The 22,829-nt window shown below is 42.5% G+C and overlaps 1 long non-coding RNA gene across 1 annotated transcript in view; it reads right to left on the bottom strand.

Annotated features, from left to right (window-relative positions):
* Window positions 1-405: 405 nt before the first annotated feature.
* The window catches only part of LOC310749302, a 186,003-nt gene continuing 163,579 nt past the window's right edge, over window positions 406-22,829 (bottom strand). The window contains exon 2 of the long non-coding RNA XR_014541547.1: window positions 406-489. This is a non-coding gene — a long non-coding RNA (uncharacterized lncRNA). The remainder of the gene's footprint in view (window positions 490-22,829) is intronic.

Here is a 22,829-nt window from a genome sequence, read left to right as displayed (position 1 = left end):
AATATCGGTGACTGATCGCCAGTCTGCTTCTGTGGCTGTTTCCTTCCCTGTGCTGTTTATTTCCGGAAAAAAGAGAGAGAGAGGAAGAGAGGAAATGCTGCTGCTTTTATACATTTGGCATTTCTTTGCAGTAGTACTTTGGTTCTCAAACTTAATACATTCCGGAAGTCCGTTCCAAAACCAAAGCGTTTCAAAACCAAGGCGTGCTTTCCCATAGAAAGTAATGCAAAATAGATTAATTCGTTCCAGACTCTGAAAAAAAACCCCTAAAACAGCAATTTAACATGAATTTTACTATCTAACGAGACCATTGATCCATAAAATGAAAGCAATAATCAATGTACTGTACTATAAAATAAAGAAGACAGTATTGTAGATGTTAAAAATTAAAATAAATTTTCCCACTTACCTTCACTGATGATAGTCATTGTTTGGATGGGGGGCTTTTATCCATTTCCATAGCCACACAATCAATCAATCAGTCGGTAGCTGAACTGGTTTCCACACAGTCACAAAAACAAATTAACCAGAAAAGTCTCAAAAACAAAAACAAAAAATAAATAGCAAAAACAAAAGCGCCTAACTTAATCCGTTCTGGAAGTCCCTTTTACTTCCAAAATGTTCGAAAACCAAGGTGCAACTTCTGATTGGTGCAGGTGCCCTGGAAACAATAGCTGACAGACACATCAGATGTTCAGCTTCCAAAAAATGTTTGAAAACCAGAACACTTACTTCCGGGTTTTTGGCGTTTGAGAACCAAGGTGTTTGAGAACCAAGGTACCACTGTATTTGGATTTCTGTCCCAGCATGTTGCAAGATCCAATGGCTACAGCTACTGCTTCTAATATTAACATAGCGGTCAACTTTTCCCTTTTTTAAAGGGAAATTACCTTATTCCGAATAGGATTCCTCGCAAGAAAAGGGAAAAGTTGACAGCTATGAATATTAACCATCTTCATCACGGAAGATCATGAGCTGTTCTGCAGACAGTCATGATGAAACAAGCCCTGCCCACATGCCCACAATTTAAAATCAATGGCATATATGTGGGTTCACCCTGGTTAGAATAATGCCGGCTAGACTACTGCAATGTGTTATATGTGGGGCTGGCCTTGAAGACTGCTCTGAAATCCAGTTAGTCCAGAATAGGTTCGGAATTGGACAGGTCATTTAAGAGCATGTCTGAGCTTAAATAACGCCACTGACTGCCAGGCCATCTCCAATTTAAAGTGTCAGTGTTTCTTCTTTTTATCATATGTTGTGGTCTTGTAGTAAGGTTAAAGCTTACTGGGAAATGATATATAATGAAATGAAAAGGATGCATTTGTAAGAAAGAAAAAAAGAAAAGAACAGAAGCTTTTCTTTTGGGAATTATAGGGACAGAACTACCTGACATGTATAGAAACTTATTCATACAGTGGCAAGAATGTTATTTGTCCCAAAATGGAAAGAAGCAGAAGTCCCAGCAAAGGAAGAATGGATATAAAAACTTGTGGAATATGCAGAAATGGTGAAACTTACCGGAAGAATAAGAAATCAAGATAACAATCTTTTTAAATAAAAGAATGGAAATGGTCTATTGAATATTTACAGACAAATTGTAAACAGATAAAAACATTGCCATGATTATTGTAATAGCCTGCAGTTTCATAAGAGTATATATTTAAAGAAGATGAATAAATGAGCAAATTAAGTTAATTTGGATATGCAGAAAATATTTTTTTAAAAATTAAGGAACTGCAGAAAGAGGGGGAAGGAAGTCAAGTTTTGAAATGTCAAAATGATTGTGAAATTAGTGAAATGTATAAAATTAGTGAAATGTATAAACTTGAAAAGTATAAATACCAAATCAAAGTACTCGGGAATGATTGCATTGTATTATTTATTTTATTTCATAAAATTTATGCATTGCTTGATCAAAAAAAAACCCCCAAAGTGGTTTACAAAAAGATATATCAATAAAATCGAGGGGGGAAATCACAACCATACTTTAAAAGATGCAAAAGTTAAAATATTAAAACAGATTAAAATTATCTCAGTATTCAGTGTGATTCCTCCTCAGAGTTGACCCATTTAAATTAATGGATGTGACAAACTTATTTAATGGGCTTGTTGTGTTTAAGCATGACCCATTTTATGTATTATTTTGAATATATAGGTTTTTTTTAATTTGAGTATATAAAAAAATTAGATGAACTTACATGGTACAAAAAGATACGGTAAATACTCAGAGAAAATGAGGGGAAACTTAAAGCTTACAGTAAAGGATAACAGCAGGCAGTTAAGAGAAAAGTGCTGATTTAGAGCACAGTCAGGTTGATTCAGTCCTTAAAATTATCTCCAGTAAACATACAATTCCAAAAAGAGGTGGAACAGTGAAGGGATCAGGTCCACTTCCTGATCTGATTTTCTGCTGACACTAGAAGAATTCCCAAAGCTTTGTTTTTACAAAAGCAAAACAGCATTAAAACAAATTAAAATAGTGGGATTGATATTGCAGAGCATAGGGCAGAAGGATGTTGTGCTAGTGGTCAGGGACAGCAGACAAAAGCAGTTTCTACTGAAAATTGGAAACATCTCCCAAATAAGAGAGGGGAGGGCATCCCAGAGAAGAGGCGCCACCACAGAGAAGTCCCTGCTTCCATGTTGCCACCAGACGCCACTCAGTGGGGTCAGCGGGTCTCCTGAGGCTTAGACCCTGCGTTTCAGGGGAGGGGTCTTGGAGCAGGGGCGGAGCCTATTGAACTCAGCCCCCTATTCAAAGCAGTGACAGCAGACAGCATCTAATCTCTGGGAACGGGCTGCATCTAAGGCTGCACATTTCATTTTTAATATATATATATAATTTTTATTGAGTTTCCATTTTATATTGTTAAAATATTTTTCACATTAATAATTGCTCATTTGAGCTGTCGACCTCCCTCCCTCCCACCTCGTGGTTACCTTAATTCCTTTCTATATCATAGAAATTTGTACTTTCCCTTTCTACATTATATTCAATTCCATTGTCAAATTCTAAATAAAAATGTATCAACATTACAAGTCTGCTTAAGTCAGTCCTGATAGTGTTGTTAATTGCTTGCAATTGTCCTTTAAATACTGTATGAATTGACTCCAATCTTTTTGGAACATTTGATCACGCTGGTTTCAGATTTTCCCGGTGAACTTTGCCAATTGTTGACCGAGATATGTATTCCATCGTCTTCGCCTGCCACTCCTGAATCGTTGGCATATCCCGTTGCTTCCATTTTTTGCACTAATAAAGTACTCGCTGCCGTAGTTGCATACCTAAACAACAACAAACCTATGGTTACGTGAAACATACTCAATAAACACGCAAGACGCAACCAACTGTAATTTTGAATAAATAAGGTATACTATTCATTGTATCAAATTGTAGATTTCAACGGAAGTCTCATAAAGTTCAACGGAAAAAGCAGAAGACCCAGTGGATCAGTTCATTCTCTAGTCAGTTCATGCATAAGGGTCATACATGTGTCTATTCCACCTGTCTGTTCATAGAGTCCAATAATCCACATGAAGGGTTGTCACAGTTCCACAGAATCCTTTCACAGAGTCTAAGACAAGGATTTCTGGAATATTAGCCTTGTTTCGCCATCCTAGGCTTCATCAGTAGAACAGGCTCTAGGTAATGCAAATAAATACAATATCGTAATCTCACGCATTTTTACACCAAAATTAATTTTAAAACCATTCCTGCATCTCAGGGGGTCAGACTAGATGACCCACATGGTCCCTTCCAACTCTGCAATCCCATGCCTCTAACTTCTCTCTGTAACGCGAGAGCAGCAATAAAACAGGGCTGCCCCCTGCCCTTCTCCTTTCAACCAAATTCGGGCTTCTCCCTGACCCTGAACAAGGAATAAGCAAACATTTTTGCCAAGGGTTATTCTCTGGCATTTTCTTTTTTGTTCTCTCTCTCTCTCTCTGCCCCGTTCCCGTCCGGGTCCCTGTGCGTTTCCTTTTACTACCCTTAGTAACAGATGCACGAGGCTCTGTGATGTGTTTACACTGTCTTTTCATAGGCCCCTGGCTCCTCGTAGAGTCAATGGAGGTTCCCATAGAGAGGGGTGGCAGAAGGGCCTATTACTCTGCGCCAGAGAAATGTCAGGCTCCCGAGCATCTGGGCAACACCTGTGCTCCTTGTCCAAGAAGGCTCTAAATAATCAGGGCTGTCAGTCGGAGCGGCCGGGCTCCCGGATGCTGCAGCCCCTCTCCTCGCCAAAACGGACCGTCACAATTGAGATTGGCTCAGGTCAACCAGGTTCATGAGAACCTGTTGTTACAGCACTTCTCACCTTCTGGGCTTACGGTGACCTTTCCAAACGGCACCATCTCTCATCGGCTCAGTCCGGGGATCGCAGCCTTATTTATTTATATTGGGGGGTGGGATTATAATCCGTTTAATTAAGCACACACACATAAACAGGCACCTCGAAGCGCTGTGCGTAGAGCAAGGGAGCGATTATTGGTGATACACTGATAAACTTAAAAAGCCGTAAGTACAGTGGTACCTCGGGTTAAGTACTTAATTTGTTCCGGAGGTCTGTTCTTAACCTGAAACTGTTCTTAACCTGAAGCACCACTTTAGCTAATGGGGCCTCCCACTGCCGCCACGCGATTTCTGTTCTCATCCTGAAGCAAAGTTCTTAACCTGAAGCACTATTTCTGGGTCAGTGGAGTCTGTAACCCGAAGCGTATGTAACCTGAAGCGTATGTAACCCGAGGTACCACTGTAAATGGCGTATCCAGATAAGCTTGCTGAAATAAAAATGGAAGAGAAAAATAGTGCTTAATATCACTAGGCAGGGAGTAACAAAGCGTGGGCATTTTCTGCATGCCACAAGATAGGCTCCTAGCAGATCTCAAACAAACTTTATATGCCATGTGTACAAGCGAAACAAAACAAAATCTTTTAAGCAGGTGCCAGAAAGAGCCCAGCAAAGGCATCAATAGGCAGGGAGTTCCAAAGGATAGGTGCCGCCATACTAAATGATGGAATTCTTAGAACTGGGCAATGGGTATTATGTGACACCCATAACAGGGCCATTTCCGCAGATCAAAGAGGTCAAGAGACCATAGATCTTAAGGCAGCCCTGTTCAGGGAAGTTTTTAATGTGTTACATTTTAGTGTATTTTTGGTCTCTGTGGAAGCCGCCCAGAGTGGCTGGGGAAACCCAGCCAGATGGGCGGGGTACAAATAATAAATTATTATTATTATTATTATTATTATTATTATTATTATTATAGATTGGGAAAGGCGATCCTTCAACTAAGCTGGTTCCCCAGACATTAGGGGTTTGATATAGTTATTTTTATTGATGGATCGATTTTATTAAAAAATGTACACCGCTTGACTGTACAAAAAAAATCCTCAAAGCCTTTTGCAAAAAAGATAAAACAATAAAATTATCCATGAGAAAAAGTAACAACGATAATTTTAGACTTTCTAAAAGTTAGAATGATGATATGTTAGAAACAGAGTAAGACTCGCATCAGTTTTCTAAATACCTAGGAAGGAATGTCTAAATAGAAATAATTTTAGGTAAAGGTAAAGGTACCCCTGCCCGTACAGGCCAGTCATGTCCGACTCTAGGGTTGTGCGCCCATCTCACTTAAGAGGCTGGGGGCCAGCGCTGTCCGGAGACACTTCCAGGTCACGTGGCCAGCGTGACGAAGCTGCTCTGGCGAACCAGCACCAGCGCAGCACACGGAAACACTGTTTACCTTCCTGCTAGAAAGAGCTCCCTATTTATCTACTTGCACTTAGGGGTGCTTTCGAACTGCTAGGTGGGCAGGAGCTGGGACCGAAAGACGGGAGCTCACCCCACCGCGGGGATTCGAACCGCCGACCATGCGATCGGCAAGTCCTAGGCGCTGAGGTTCTACCCACAGCACCACCCGCATCCCGAAATAATTTTAGAAGGTACCAAAAAGAGTAGAGTGATGTCAAAAGGCAGGGAGTTCCACAGTGAAGGCGCTGCCAAACTGAACTGATAGTAAAATCTTGAATTTGGCCCGATAGCAAATTGGCAGCAAATCCCTGATTCTTGCATGGCTCCTGTCTGGGGCTCCAGTCGAAGTCATGACATTCCCCCCCCCCAAATTCAGGGGTTCACCCAGCCATGATGCCATAGCATGCACTAAAGAACAAGAGGCAAAATTTAGAGTTTAAAGGTTATCTGATTTACCTCTCAAATTGCACCTTTTTAGCATGTTTCTTTCCAAAGAGAAAATGCCAGTTGGGGCATTGTAGGGGGGCAGAAAGGATGGGTCTGGGCGAAATTATGTAAAATTATAAACACTTTATAACATTCTTCTTCCCATCGCTCAGACTTGGGGCCCGGAAATTATTCTTACTAGCAGGCAGGGAAAAAATGAAATAATGGCACAGGGTGAGATTAGTGCCATTAATTGCGCAAGCTAGAGTGGTGGCTACATGCTTGGATGGCTCTGGGAAGGAAGGAGAAGAAGGTCTATCAGCGGCTACTAGGCATGATCACTAATTGAATCTTCATGTACAAGAGCAGTCTATCTTCACTATACTGAGAATAGGGGGAAAGTATCAGGCTCCCAAGCAACTTGCAGGATTCCCAGAGACATCAGACTGGCTGCTACTGGAAATTTTAAAAATGCTGTACTTAGAAATGCATGTGGCCTGATCCATTTCCTGTAATCTCATTGCACTCTGCCTCAGTTCTCGCCATTGCCCTACCCTTATTGCTTTGACATTTCTGGGGGGATCTGGCAAATGTCTGCACAGTAAGAGGAAACAATATGCCCAGACTCTACTACAAAGTTATTAGGGCAGCCGTAATACTTGAAATACCACTGCCTTCCCCAGCTGAGTTTGGAGGATGGGTCAACTCTCAGATGAACTGATTACCAGAACCGAATAGGATGACCCCGGAAGCCCCTTAATGTCCTACCCAGTACTTAGCGAGCTGTGATACCCAAGCCCCACCATCAATCTTCTGCCGTGACCCTCCCCGCCCAGGGTTTTCAACAGCTTCTCAAATTCAAGAGCTCCCTCCGGCCTGCCAAGGTCTCTCAAAGGCTGTCCTCGCATCGCGCGCAGATCCCGTTAAGCTGCACTTCAGACGCAGGGCCGATCCGCTAATCCGGCACGCCATCTCAATTGAAGGCTTCAGTAAACAAGAGTTCGGAGGATGTTAAATTGAGTTCCATGGTCATTACTTCTAGGAGCCTCTCGAGATGGGAGGTAAGGAAGATAATGATAAAGGTCATTCATAACTTTAAACAAGAAGTCGGTTCTGTATCCCCCTGCCAAATCATCAGCTCCTCGAAACATCATCATAACTCTGATCATCATCAATGAGGCCAGGCAGGTGGGCGTTGAGGGGGAAAGAGGTTTTCATCGGATAAAGAAGCACCTTCCATCTATTTCATTAGGTCAGATAATAGAGCTAAGATGTTACAAACTCTGGATTGGTTCTGGAATTTTGGCGTCGAATCCAAACCTCTTACCGATGTCCCTCTTTCGGTTTGGGTCAAGCGTTGTCTGAGTCTGTCTCCTCCACAAAGTCATGTCATGGCCATATCAGTGCCAGAAAGGTTAGACCGGCTTGAATCTGGATTAAGTTCTCTGGCCCAGAGATGGAAAGAAGATAAGGTCCCGACCAGAGAAGAATGGCAGGTCAAGTTGATGGATTATGCCGAAATGGCTAAAATGACCAGAAGAATCAGAAATCAGGAAGACCAAAATTTTAATAAGGAAAGGGGAAATTTTATAACTTACCTTAAAGACCATTGTAAACAGTTAAAAAATGTTAATAGGATTGGAATATCACTTGTAGTTTAATGGTGGATTTTGGACACAATGGAGAAGTAAAAGATTTGGATTATTATAAAAGATGCAGGAGGAAATTATTAAAAATAGGACCCACAAAGGGGAGGATGGAAATCCAAGAGATTCCTGGGAATCTTGTTTTTGTGTTGTTTGTTGGATATGTGACTGTAAACCTTTAATCTGAAAAACCAAATAAATAAATTAAAAAGAAAGAAGGAAGCTCGATTAAGTTTCCTCCTGCTGAGGTCCAAGGGCAACTGAAGACCTTGGTCCATCAAGCCATTGATCCATCTCGCCAGGCATTGTCAACTCCTCTAAATGTTGTAGGACTACAACTCAGGCAGCCCTCAGCTAGCCCTTGGGTCGGTGGCTGCTGTTGCTGAATGCCAGGTCAGCTTGGAGTAAGAGCTCTCTCATCCATAATGAGGAGGCCTATCTGGTCTGTATCACTGAGATCTGGGTGGGTGAGGAGGGTCTCACCCAGCTGTGCCCACCTGGGTACTCGGTGCAGCATCAGGGCAGGCTTGAGGGTCAAGGAGAGTCTATAGTCTATAGAGATTCCATCTCTTTCTCCAGGTTCCCTGTCCAGTTGTGGTGGGATCTAGCCAGGGCCAGATTTAGGTTTGATGAGGCCCTAAGCTCCTGAAGGTAATGGGGCCCTTTCTATGTCCAGCTGTCCTTTGTCAACAACAAATGGTCGCTGTTTTTCATGTTGAATATATGCTATATGGTAATTCATGGACCTATTCATGCACATGTTGCCATGCGACCAGTCCATGCAGAATGTAGGCACCCTATATATATATATATATATATATATATATATATATATATATATATGTTGTTGTTGTTTTTAGTCATTTAGTCGTGTCCGACTCTTCGTGACACCGTGGACCAGAACACGCCAGGCACTCCTGTCTTCCACTGCCTCCCGCAGTTTGGTCAAACTCATGTTGGTAGCTTTGAGAACACTGTCCAGCCATCTCGTCCTCTGTCGTCCCCTTCTCCTTGTGCCCTCAGTCTTTCCCAACATCAGGGTCTTTTCCAGGGAGTCTTCTCTTCTCATGAGGTGGCCAAAGTACTGGAACCTCAGCTTCACGATCTGTCCTTCCAGTAAGCACTCAGGGCTGATTTCCTTCAGAATGGAGAGGTTTGATCTTCTTGCAGTCCATGGGACTCTCAAGAGTCTCCTCCAACACCATAATTCAAAAGCATCAATTCTTTGGCGATTCTTCGGCGATCAGCCTTCTTTATGGTCCAGCTCTCACTTCCATACATCACTACTGGGAAAACCATAGCTTTAACTGTATGGACCTTTGTTGGCAAGGTGATGTCTCTGCTTTTTAAGATGCTGTCTATATGTAGAAAGGAGCAAACCAGTGATATTTTAGGGAGCAGGCCAGCAGGCGGGGCCCATGACTTACATCATAGGAGCCTATACAACACAAAACTTTTTTTCTTTAAATTTTTTGGGGGGACCCAAGTGAGTGGGGCCCTAAGCTATAGCTTGTTTAGCTTATACGTAAATCTGGCACTGCGTCTAGTATGTGTTCCTGGGCAATTGGAACAGATTAGGGATTCTGTCCAGCAGTCTCTGCCTGAGCTGACAGAGCTGGTCTCGGAGGTGGTGTTGAGGACTCCCAGACTGCAGATTCTGGGGGACTTCAAGTCAAGACAGCTGTCTTTGGGTGGCTTGGGACTTCATAGCTGGAGTAATAATAATAGTAATTTGAATCCCCATGATGGGGTGAGCTACCCTTGCTCGGTCCCTGCTCCTGCCAACCTAGCAGTTCAAAAGCACATCAAAGTGCAAGTAGATAAATAGGTACCGCTGTGGCGGGAAGGTCAACGGCGCTTCTGTGTGCTGCTCTGGTTTGCCAGAAGTGGCTTAGTCATGCTGGCCACATGACCCGGAAGCTGTACGCCAGCTCCCTCGGCCAGTAAAGCAAGATGAGCGCCGCAACCCCAGAGTCGGCCACGACTGGACCTAACGGTCAGGGGTCCCTTTACCTTTTAATAATAGGACTGTCCCAACATGTCTTTGGCCCAATGCATGTTGCAGCTGGATCTTGTTTTCTCAACTGGGCAGGGAGAGGGTGATCTGAAAGTGGGGGACATTGACATCATTATATTTATATTATATTATATTATATTATATTATATTATATTATATTATATTATATTATATTATATTATATTATATTATATTATATTATTATATTATATTATATTATATTATATTATAATATTATATTATATTATATTATATTATATTATATTATATTATATTATATCATATCATATTATAATATTATATTATATTATATTATATTATATTATATTATATTATATTATATCATATTATATTATATTATATCATATTATATTATTATATTAATTATATTGCTTACATCTTAGATCATTTATGGGCATCAGTGGCTTTGTCTGTGTTTTCCTACATGTATGAACTGGTGAAACCCTGCGCATCCTAAAATTTCAGGCGCTTCTCACTTCAGAGGCACTGTTTTAACCCACGTACAAAAGTAATTAGATTTAGTTAATGGATTAATTAACTTAATGATGCACCTAACGTATGTGTGTTCAATGAGAGTTACTCCCAGGTAAGTGCATTTACCCAGACTCTCCAAGTGTTCCTTTTTCCCAGGGATTGTCCCAGATTTACAGAAGCTGTCCCAGATTCTGATTTGATCCCAGAATGTCCCGCTTTTCCTTAGGATGTCCCTATTTTCACTGGAGAAAAGTTGGAGGGTGTGGAGTTGTGCGACCTCAGAGCCAAGAAAACCTTTAGCTGACATCTGAAGGCAGACCTGTATAGGGAAGGTTTGTTTTTAATCCCTGCCTGGAGATGCCAGGACTTGAACCTGGGACCTTATGTGCGCAATTCATGTGCCCTTGTTGTTGTTTAGTCGTTTAGTCGTGTCCGACTCTGCATGACCCCATGGCCCAGAGCACGCCAGGCACCTCTGTCTTCCACCGCCCCCCGCAGTTTGGTCAAACTCATGCTGGCAGCCTCGAGAACACCATCCAACCATCTCGTCCTCTGTCGTCCCCTTCTCCTTGTGCCCTCCATCTTTCCCAACATCAGGGTCTTTTCCAGGGAGTCTTCTCTTCTCATGAGGTGGCTAAAGTATTGGAGCCTCAGCTTCAGGATCTGTCCTTCCAGTGAGCACTCAGGGCTGATTTCCTTCAGAATGGAGAGGTTTGATCTTCTTGCAGTCCATGGGACTCTCAAGAGTCTCCTCCAGCACCATAATTCAAAAGCATCAATTCTTCGGCGATCAGCCTTCTTTATGGTCCAGCTCTCACTTCCATACATCACTACTGGGAAAACCATAGCTTTAACTGTATGGACCTTTGTTGGCAAGGTGATGTCTCTATGTGCCCTATGGCTAAGCAATTGTCCCTTCCAAAATGCTTGGGAGTTTCCTTATACTAAATCAGATCATTGTTCCATTCAGCTGAATAGTGTCTACACTGGCTGGCAGCTTTTGTCCAGGGTTTCCCTGTATTTCCTGGAGATGCCATGGGGGGGGGGTGGACCATTTGCATGCAGGTGTTCCATGCCTTCCCTTAAAAATAATATTCTCTATGCTTCTACTGGTTATATTTTGTCACACATCAGCTGTTAGATGGAGTAAAGACTGGCACGAATGTTAGCCATTTAGACTCCGTGTAGCCCTCTCAGAAGACCTGGAATCTTTTTTATTGTATTGTATTTTATTTTATTTTTTGGTAACGAACGGGATGAGGCTTCTTACCAATTCATTCCTGAGCCAAATCAGATAAGAATAATTATCCTCTCTTGGGATATTAAACTGCACCTCAACAGGACCGGCAGCTGACAGCTGTTTTATTGGCCGAGTCGCCTGGGTCTGGAAATCAAGGATTAATTGTTCATGCGTCTTGATGTCTCCACGAATAACAGCAAAAGAAGGGGCATTGCTATGGAGATCCCGGCTCATTTTTCCACCCCCTGGTGTGGCTCCTACAACCAGTAATAATTTCTCTGGACAATCAAAGTTCAGTAGCCGGGCTTTGAACCGAGGAACGGGAGGTGTTTTTGAAGTTACATCATTTCCAGAAAAGGAAAACAAGAACCAGGATAGCAGGAAGTGATGAATGAAGCTTCTTTTGAATGAACCAAAGATTTACTTAATGGGGGTGGGGTGGGGGGGAGGTGATAAGAACAAGTGTGCGTATTCTGTGCCAAATCCTGCGCTAGAGGAAAACCAAATGTCAAAACTCAGGGAAAACCAGGCCAGCACCACTCATTTGCATGCTTGTATAATTAATTCGGCTAATAGATTCAGGCTTTTAGAGAAGGTGACATTTATTAAAGAGGGAGAGGGAGGCCTGGATTGACTCTCTAGGAAATGCCACAGTGATTAAAGGCAGAAGATTCTCCCCCCCCCCGCCCCAATCTTTCATTTCAAAAGCAATACAATGGTACCTTGGTTCTCAAACTTAATCCGTTCCCAAACCAAAGTGTTCCCAAACCAAGACTTTTAAAAACAACCCCTGAAACAGCAATTTCACATGAATTTTACTATCCAACGAGACCATTGACCCATAAAATGAAAGCAATAAACAATGTACTGCAGTCACACAATCAATCAGTAGCTGAACTGGGTTCCACACAGTCACAAAAACAAAACACAAAAGCCGCAAAAACAAAAACGCAAAATAAATAGCGAAAACAGACAGACCTCAGCGTAACACTCAAATCAGAAGCGTAACACTCAAAATGGAGCACATTTGGCTTCCGGAAAAAGTTCATACACTTACTTCCGGGTTTGCAGTGTTTGGGTTCCAAGTTGTTTGAGTACCAAGGCGTTTGAGAACCAAGGTACCACCGCACAAAGTATAAAAAATGCTTGTGTGGTGGTCATAAGAACATAGGGAAAGCCTTTCTGGATCAGGCCAATGGCACATTAGTTCAGCATCCTGCTCTCTTAGCAGCCAATCAGATGTCTATGGGAAACCAGAAAGCAGGAATTTTTGCACACAAAAACAACTCCCGCCTCCCGTAGTTTCCAGAAACTAGGATTCAGAAACATTATTTTCTCCAACTGTGGAGGCAGAGCGTAGCCGTCACAGCTAATAGTCCTTGGTAGCCTTATTCTCCATGAATTTGGCTAATCTTCTTATAAAGCCATCCAAGTTGGTGGACATCACTGTCTCCTTTGGAAGTGAGTTCCACAGTTTAACTTTTGGGTGTCCTGAGTCTTCTGAGTGGTGAGCCAGCATGGTGTAGTGGTTCAGAGCGGTGGACTCGTAATCTGGTGAACCAGGTTCGCTTCCCCGCTCCTCCACATGCAGCTGCTGGGTGACCTTGGGCCATAGCTGTCAATGTTTCCCTTTTTTTAAGGGAAATTCCCTTATTCCGAATAGGATTCCTCACAAGAAAAGGGAAAAGTTGACAGCTATGCCTTGGGCTTGTCACACTTCTCTGAAGTCTCTCAGTCCCACTCACCTCACAGAGTGTTTGTTGTGGGGGAGGAAGGGAAAGGAGAATGTTAGCCGTTTTGAGACTCCTTAGGGTAGTGATAAAGCGGGATGTCAAATCCAAACTACTTCTTCTACTTCTTCTTCTTCTTCTTCTTCTTCTTCTTCTTCTTCTTCTTCTTCTTCTTCTTCCAACCTTCAACTTCATTGGACGTCCATGAATTCAAGTGTTCTGAGAGGGGAAGGAAATCTTTTCTCCGTCCGCTTTCTCCATTTTCTAAACCTCTGTCATGTCACCACTTACTCACCAGTCCTCTAGACTAAAAAGTCTGAAATGCTGCAACCTTTCCTCATAGGAGAGTCCTTCCATCCCCTTGAACCTTTTTGTTGAGTTTTGTTTTTTTTCCTTTTTTTTAAATAAATGTTTATTAGGATTTTACAACACATAAAAATCAAACAAATACATATCAACACAAAAAACAAAAAATACACACTTAGTAAAAAAACAAGAAAGAAAAAAAAGAATCCACTTTTAAATTTCAAGGTTCTATATCCCTCTTTCCTGACCTCCTCACATCTCCCTTTTTTGTGTTCCTCTTTATTCCGTCAAATTCAGCAAATTCTAACCCTCTTTCACATCTCATTTATAATTGTGTACTCCCACTTGTTATATCTCTAATTTCCCCTCTTTTTTAGATCCTTTTTTTTCATACCTCTTTTAACCATATCCCAAATGCCGTGTTACCTTTACATCCCACATCATTTTAACATTCAAACAATTTACTATATTTCTGTAGATAATCCTTGAACTTTTTCCAGTCCTCTTCCATCAACTCTTCTCCCAGGTCTCGAATTCTGCCGGTCATTTCTGCCATCTCCATATAGTCTATCACTTGCATCTGCCATTCTTCCACGGTGGGCAAATCTTGTGTCTTCCAATATTTAGCGAGAAGTATTCTTGCTGCTGTTGTTGCGTACATAAAAAATGTTCTGTCTTTCTTTTTGTTGAGTTTTGACCTCGTCTCCTGACCCCATGACCTTTTACCTTTTACCCCTAAGCCCAACCTACCTCTCAGGGTTGTCGCATGGGTAAATACGGCAGGCGGGGCCGCATCCATTGCCTTGCGGTTCTGTACCCAACTGAGGCCTGCACACAATAAAGAGAATGACTTTCGGGTGAAAGGAATCAAGGGTCAAGCTTCCTTCAAGAAGCCATCCATGTCATATTTCAGGATGCAAAAGTTGTTGAAGTTGCGAACATTGCGAAATGCAATGTTCAGAACGGCGACGCCATTTTTGCCGGTTAAATCCCGGTTCCCGAACATAGCCCGGCTGTGGCGAGGAAGCTGTGGCGCCGTGTCACAAAAGGTTTGAGATGGGACTGCTACGCGAGATTCGATAATTATGCGAGTGCCAGCCGGGTGTCCTTCCATGGCAGGGATGGCTTTCTGCTCATCAACGCAAGGCTGGTAATGATGATAGATGGAGGGAACCCAGGAAGGCGTGAGATGGATGGCAGAAGCTGATTGCCGGCGTTTTCTATTGATTGGAAGAGCAACGCCCTCCGTTAATGAGGAAGCAGGCAGAAGGGGAGCAGGCGCAACGTTGCCATAATTCATGAAGCGCCAAAGTCGCTTCTCCTTCCGAGAATCCCAATTCGAGGACAATTACAAAGTCTCCAAAGCTGTGGGATCTGGCCATGTCGGGGGGGTGTGCATCATGATGCCCTCGCTACGGGCAAGTTTATAAAGTGATGCCTGGCGTGGGGGAAATGGGTAGAGAAAAGGTTTTCTCTCCCTCTCTCGTGAACTTGTGGGCATCCAATGGGGCTGTCCTGAAGATTCAGGGCAGGTGAAAGAAAGCCCTTGAACTGTGAAGGCAGGAGGCACCCGTCTTCCGATGTTCCTGTTGAAATCAGCCCCTTGATGAGGACTAGAAACTTGCTTTGTTTTTAAGGGATGAGCTGTAGCTCAGGGGTAGGGCGTCTGCTGTGCATTCAGAAAGCCCCAGGTTCAAACCCTGGCATCTTCGGGTAGGGCTGGGGCCGTATCCTGTCTGAAAACCTGGAGAACTGCTGCCTTTCAGTGGGGGCAGTATTGAACCAGCTAGAGCAATGGTCTGACTCAGTATAGGGCAAATTCCTGCGTCACCAAATATACCGAGCCTTCCAAGGATCCACCTAGACAAATGGATTAATTGCTGCTGTTATTCGTAACTACTATTTTGTGCTTTGCTGCTATTATTATTATTATTATTATTATTATTATTATTAGCCTGCCCATCTGAACTGGGTTGCCCCAGCCACTCTGGACTGCTTCCACCAAATATAAAAGCAAAATAAAACATCAAACATTACGAGTGGTTGTCATTTTTAGGGACCACATTAATTTATGCATTCTTTCCTCCTACTATTTGATGTCGTGGTAAACTGCCCTGTGGCTTTTTTGCATTACATACTATTATTCATCATTACGTATTATTATTATTTCATGCAATTTATATGCCTCTTGATTGTAAGAATAAAGCCTCCAAGTGGTTCGCGAAAAGAATAAAATGTTAAAATTATCAATGGGGGGAAAGTGAAAGACAGCTCTTTAAAACGTTCAGGAAATAAATAAAGCCAAGAATAAGCCTTAAACAAAACCAGATTAAAACACATTTGACGTGTCTGGACAGACATTCCTAAACAAAAATGATTCCTTACAAATGTGGAGACAGTATTGTGTGGCACCTGTAACAGCGCCTGTTCTGTTGAGTGGGCCTATTTTGGGTAAAGTGATCTCACAGGTAGGCTATAAATATTCCAAATTAATGAATAAATTAACGGGTGCCAACTGAAAATATACAAACCATTTCAGGTGCCTCAGGCTGCAATTCTATGGCTCCTGGGAGGGGCGGCACCTCCCGCAAAATTCCCGCAATAATTTTATTTTCAATATAAACAGGGCTCCGGTTTTTTTGCACCACTTTTAACTGTTCTGCGAGATGAGGAGGGGAGGAAAAAGGAAAAGCGAGACATTCCGGGATCAAATCTGAAACTGGGATGGCTTTTGTAATTCTGCGACTGTCCCTGGAAAACCAGGACACTTGTGGGGCATGCTATGCCAACCACAGACATTGCCCTACACCAGGGGCCAGCAAACATTTTCAGCAGGGGGCCAGTCCACTGTCCCTCAGACCTTGTGGGGGCCGGACTATATTTTGAAGGGGGAGAAATGAACAAATTCCTATGCCCCACAAATAACCCAGAGATGCATTTTAAATAAAAGGACACATTCTACTCATGTAAAAACACGCTGAGTCCCAGACCGTCCGTAGGCCGGATTTAGAAGACAATTGGGCCGGATCCGGCCCCCGGGCCTTAGGTTGCCTACCCATGCGCTACACAAAGGGACCGGTTGGGCAAGTCTGCCCTCATATCTTTTATCCCTACAGATACAAAGACCAAAGGATCTGGAAGGGACTCGGGGCAGAATGCAAATTGGCACACACAAACACACAAACTCACATATACCAGGACAGATATTCTGCTTTTTATGTAGGGCACTGCAAATTTGAGGAGGAGGAGAATGGATGGCCCATGCAGGCTTTTAGGGACTCGCGGGGTCTTGCAGACTAACCCCCCCCCCCCCAAAAAAACCTGATAGCTATACACACAACACACACAAACTCACATATAGCAGGATAGATATTCTGTTTTTTTATTTTATTATTTTATTTTTATTTTTTAGATTCACAGCTCTTTATTACAACAGTTAGAACTGCTCCTGGAGTCAGACTCACTGCAGCCTAGATAGCTGCTTTATATAATACAGTACTAAGTAACTTGTAACAGTAATATTCTGCTTTTTATATAGGACCCTGCAAATTTGAGGAGGGGAAGAATGGGTGGCCCATGCAGGCTTTTAGGGATTCGCGGTGTCATGCAGACTAACCCCCCCCCCAAATCACTCAATTTACCTCGATTTACAAACTTTATCCGTTCTGGAAGTCTGTTCTTAAACCGAAACCGTTCATAAACGAAGGCGCACTTTCACTAATGAGGCCTCCCGCTGCTGGTGCCCTTCCACTGTTTGGATTCCGTTCTTAGACCAAGGTAAAGTTCTCAAACCAAGACACTACCTCCGGTTTTGCGGAGTTCGTAAACCGAATAGTTCGTAAACAGGGCTGTTCTTAAACCGAGGTACCACTGCACCGAGATACATGCACACAGCTTTTTTTTATGTGGGAAACTGCTAATTTGAGGAGGGGGAGAATGACTGGCCCATGCAGATTTTTAAGAACTCTGGGCATCATGCAGACTAACACACACACACCCAATACTAATAACTGTACACACAAACACAGAGAAATATATTATACCTACACACACAGAGAGAGAGAGAGACAGACAGACAGACAGACAGCTTTTTATGTAGGACACAGCAGATTTGAGGAGTGGGAGAATGAATGGCCCATGTAGGTTTTTAGGGACTGAGCATCACGCAGACTAACGCACCCACCCCCAAGACTAATAACTAAACACACACAAACACACACAAATATATATACCTACACACAGAGAGAGAGCTTTTTGTGTCAGACACTGCAAATTTGAGGGAGGAGGGCGGTGGATGGCCCAGGCAGATTTTTTTTAATGCGGGAAAAAAATAAAAATTGAGGTTGATGGAGTCGGGGATGTCATAATAATTGTCAGTTGAGAGCGCATCCTGCCCCGTCGATGTTCTTAGGAGATGAGTGTCACCTCGAGACTATTGTCTGTTCCCTCTCTGTTAAAGTCAAGATAAGGCTGGGATAAATCTCACCGGGCCTTCTGCCCTGTGATATTATTTCATGCCACATCACCTAATAGGTGTATTTTCACACCACCCGCCGCTCCGGCGAGGTTCCGCAGCTCCTAGCAGGCTGACAATCTCACTATATGGAGAATGGAATAGTGACGGCTAATTGATTTTACAGCAGTACCGAAGGACAGACAATGAAACTACCATCAATTTAATCCACTATTTAATGGTTCCAATTTAGCCTCTGTAAATGCTCACTAAACTAATTTCTCTGGGTTCAGCAATCTGAAAAGCTATCATATCTCTAATCTCCTTCAATATATTCATCTGGAAAAGGGAATTTAGCCAATTCCGATGTGCGGAGATGATCTGTTAGCACAGTGTAAATGTTTATAACACGGCAATCGAGTTCGTTTATAAGGATATGAAAAGTTTTATTGGGGAGGGCGCTGGAGTGGAACCGCGGGATAATAGGCAGTTACCCAGCAGTCTCCGGGAGACGGGGAGCAGAGCACGCATGCAGAAAAATACTAGGATTTACTTTAATCCCAAATTGTAAGCTCAAATTCGGCCCAGTACATGATGCACCTGGGACTTGATGGCACAAAGGATTCTCTTCCATTCCCCCAGTGACCTGGGCTTTCCAACCAGACCGTGATCAAAACAGTTCCCCCCTCCTTCCCCCCTTTCTCACTCCCCCATTCCTCTTGCAAAGGCTGGAAAAAAATGAATTTAGTTTCAGCATATTTGTACGTGTGCCTGATCACACCTGCCCAGTCCTGGAAGAAACCCCCTTCTTCTTCTTCTTACATTCCTGTCTTGCTACCCCATCTTCTCCTGTGACCATCTGACTTTCAACTGTAGCCTCCTCAGGGCAGGGATCTGTATTTACTCAGGTTATATTATTTTGCGCCCGCCCTGTGGAAGGCCCTCCCATCAGATGTCAAAGAGATAAACAACTACCTGACATTCAGAAGACATCTGAAGGGAACCCTTTTTAGGGAAGTTTTTAATATTTAATGCTGTATTGTTTTTAACACTTGATTGGAAGCCCCCCAGAGTGGCTGGGGAAACTCAGCCAGATAGGCGGGGTATAAATAATAATAATTATTATTATTATTATTATTATTATTATTATTATTATTATTATTACAGAATAATGCGCATCCTGCACAGCTTATAGCAACACACACACTGTGTGATCGTCTAAACGGCAGGCTCTATATTTTATCCCTCCTTATTTATTTGTTTGTTTTGTAACATATGAAAATCTTTAATAAAAAAAAATTTAAGAGATATATAAATAGAGGGCTCTTTGGGGCAGGGAACTGCCTTTGCTTATTATGTAATTCCGTAACATACTGTGCGCTCCATGATGCAATGACGATCATTTATTTTGACACACACAATCCTGCCACCTTTCTAAGGTCTTTGCGAGAGGCCTCTTTTTGTTTTCTGAGCTGAGGTGGGCAGCGGTGAGAGATAACAGGCCTTTTGACAGGGCTGCATGATTTGTCTTCATCAGTGGCGTAGCGTGGGTTGTCAGCACCCGGGGCAAGGCAAGTAATTTGCACCCCCTAACCCGTGGATTTGCGCCCCCTAACCCGTGGATTTGCGCCCCCTAACCCTAACCCCCAGACGTTGCGCCCGGTGCGGCCGGCCCCCCCTGCACCCCCCACGCTACGCCACTGGTCTTCATGTCGTGGGGAAATTCGACGGGAGCAGGCGGAAGGCGGAATCTGAACGTGATGCTTGACGCGTTACAATATTGTTTGCCACATTTGGCCTGAATGTGAGTAAAGCAGCTGATCAATCATGATTTTTAGTTATTGATTAATTATAATTTTATAAAGCCCATGTGAAAAACAAAACAAAATCTCAAAGCGGTTTATGAAAAAGAAGATAAAACAACTCAATTAGCAACAATCATTTAACGTTTTCGGAAGGGTTAAAATAAACAGAAAACAGATGAAAACTCTCATCAGCTTTCTAGATATCTGGATAGGCTTCTCTGAATAAAAATGTAATTAGCAGGTGTTAAAAAGGGTATTTTGAAGACACTTGACTGGTATCAGTCGGCAAGGAGTTCCAAAGTGTAGGTGTTGCCACATTAGAAAACCGAGTTCTTACAAGTGCAGAACGTATTATGTGGCCCCTGAAACAGGGCCAGTTCCTCGGACTGAAACAGCTGAGAGGGCATATATGGAATAAGGCAATCTTACTTGGCACCGTAGTTTTTCAGCTTCATTGTTTGAGAGATGTATTGTTGCTGTTGTTGTTGTCATTTAGTTGTGTCCGACTCTTCGTGACCCCATGGACCAGAGCACACCAGGCACTCCTGTCTTCCACTGCCTCCCGCAGTTTGGTCAAACTCATGCTGGTAGCTTCGAGAACACTGTCCAACCATCTCGTCCTCTGTCGTCCCCTTCTCCTTGCGCCCTCCATCTTTCCCAACATCAGGGTCTTTTCCAGGGAGTCTTCTCTTCTCATGAGGTAGCCAAAGTATTGGAGACTCAGCTTCAGGATCTGTCCTTCCAGTGAGCACTCAGGGCTGATTTCCTTCAGAATGGAGAGGTTTGATCTTCTTGCAGTCCATGGGACTCTCAAGAGTCCAGCACCAGAAATTCAAAAGCATCAATTCTTCGGCAATCAGCCTTCTTTATGGTCCAGCTCTCACTTCCATACATCACTACTGGGAAAACCATAGTTTTAACTATACAGTGGTACCTCGTGTTACATACGCTTCAGGTTACAGACTCCGCTAACCCAGAAATATTACCTCAGGTTAAGAACTTTGCTTCAGGATGAGAACAGAAATCGTGCTCCGGCGGCGCGGCGGCAGCGGGAGGCCCCATTAGCTAAAGTGGTGCTTCAGGTTAAGAACAGTTTCAGGATAAGAACGGACCTCCGGAACGAATTAAGTTCTTAACCCGAGGTACCACTGTATGGACCTTTGTTGGCAAGGTGATGTCTCTGCTTTTTAAGATGCTGTCTAGGTTTGTCATCGCTTTTCTCCCAAGAAGCAGGCGTCTTTTGATTTCGTGACTGCTGTCACCATCTGCAGTGATCATGTACTTGGGGGTGTTTTTGTAAACTGCTTAGAGGTCATCTTGGTAATAAGCAGTGCATATGGAAAAAGCAAAGAAAGAAAATAAGTCCTACATCTTTGTTTATATTTGTGATCTGCTGCATCAGCTTCCAGTCCATTTGGGGGCCCAATTCAAAGTGTTGAGTTTTGGTCTCTAAAGCCCTTCAGAGCTTAGGGCCAGGTTAGGTGAAGAATTGCCATTTCCCCCACACCTCAGATCATCCTCGCCTCCCTAGACCCTCAGGTCGTTTTTGCCAGCTCTTTATATACATGTGAGAATATATATATATATATATATATATATATATATATATATATATATTCTGTTTTACAATTTAAAATACTCATTTTACATCCTTAAGATATCAGTGGCTTCCCTTCTTCTCTTTCCATAGTTCATTTCACATATCACAAATCCCTGCATATTTTACAAAAACTATACCATTCAGTATTCCATCATTTCAGCCATCAAAACTTACTTACACTGTTGAATTTATCTGAATGCCGCCAGCGTTTTCAGCTGTACACAACTATTTCCCATATATTCAATAAACGTTTTCCAATCTTCTTTAAACATATGTTCTTCTTGTTCTCTTGTTTTATATGTTAACTCTCCAAGTTGTGCATATTCTGTCAGCTTAAGTTGCCACTCTTCTTTGGTTGGGACCTTGCTCGTTTTCCATTTCTCAGGTGTAAATAGATGCATTTTCATCATACAGCTGAAACAGCAATTATAGCAAGAACAGATCGTGAATAATATTAATAGTATCATTAATAATATATTAATATATTAACCTCCATCGTTCAGCCCGGACACTGAGGTCCAGCTCCGAGGGCCTTCTGGCGGTTCCCTCATTGCGAGAAGCGAGGTTACAGGGAACCAGGCAGAGGGCCTTCTCGGTAGTGGCGCCTGCCCTGTGGAACGCCCTTCCAGCAGATGTCAAGGAAATAAACAATTATCTGACTTTTAGAAGACATCTAAAGGCAGCCCTGTTTAGGGAAGTTTTAAATGACTGATTTTTGTTGTTGTTGTTGTTGTTAAAGATTTTATTGATTTTCCATTTTCAAATAAATAACCAATATCAATACTAAACATTAATTTTTCACACACACACACCCCATTGACTTACCACAGCTTTCATTTCTGGTTATTACATCAAATCTTCTGTCTATATACAATACTACGTTATCACAATGTTATATTCCTTGTTTTATGTAAATGTTTATTTTAATCCTGCCAACGAGTCCATTTTGTGTGTGTGTGTGTGTGCTAACCCGGCATGGTTCATCAATTTTTCCTGCCATTGTTCTTTAGATGGTACTTCTCCAGTCTTTCAATTTTATGCTATTAGAATTCTTGCTGCTGTTGTAGCATACGTAAACAATGTCCGTATTTCTTTCGGCAGCTCTTGTCCTAAAATACCTAACGAAAAGGCTTCTGGTTTTTTAACAAATGATATTTTAAACATTCTTTTCAGTTTGTTGCATATCATTTCCCAATTTTTTTTTATAATCTTGCAATCCCACCACATATGATAATGACTGTTTTTAACGACTGGTGTTTTAATGTATTTTAAAACTTTTGTTGGAGGCTGCCCAGAGTGGCTGGGGAAACCCAGCCAGATGGGCGGGGTATAAATAATAAATTATTATTATTAAA

This window comes from Podarcis filfolensis (assembly GCF_964270895.1).
Source record: "Podarcis filfolensis genome assembly, chromosome: 14".
Taxonomy (NCBI): domain Eukaryota; kingdom Metazoa; phylum Chordata; class Lepidosauria; order Squamata; family Lacertidae; genus Podarcis; species Podarcis filfolensis.
The sequence above is the reverse complement of the archived record's forward strand: the minus strand, read 5'-3'. Positions and strand labels throughout refer to the sequence as shown.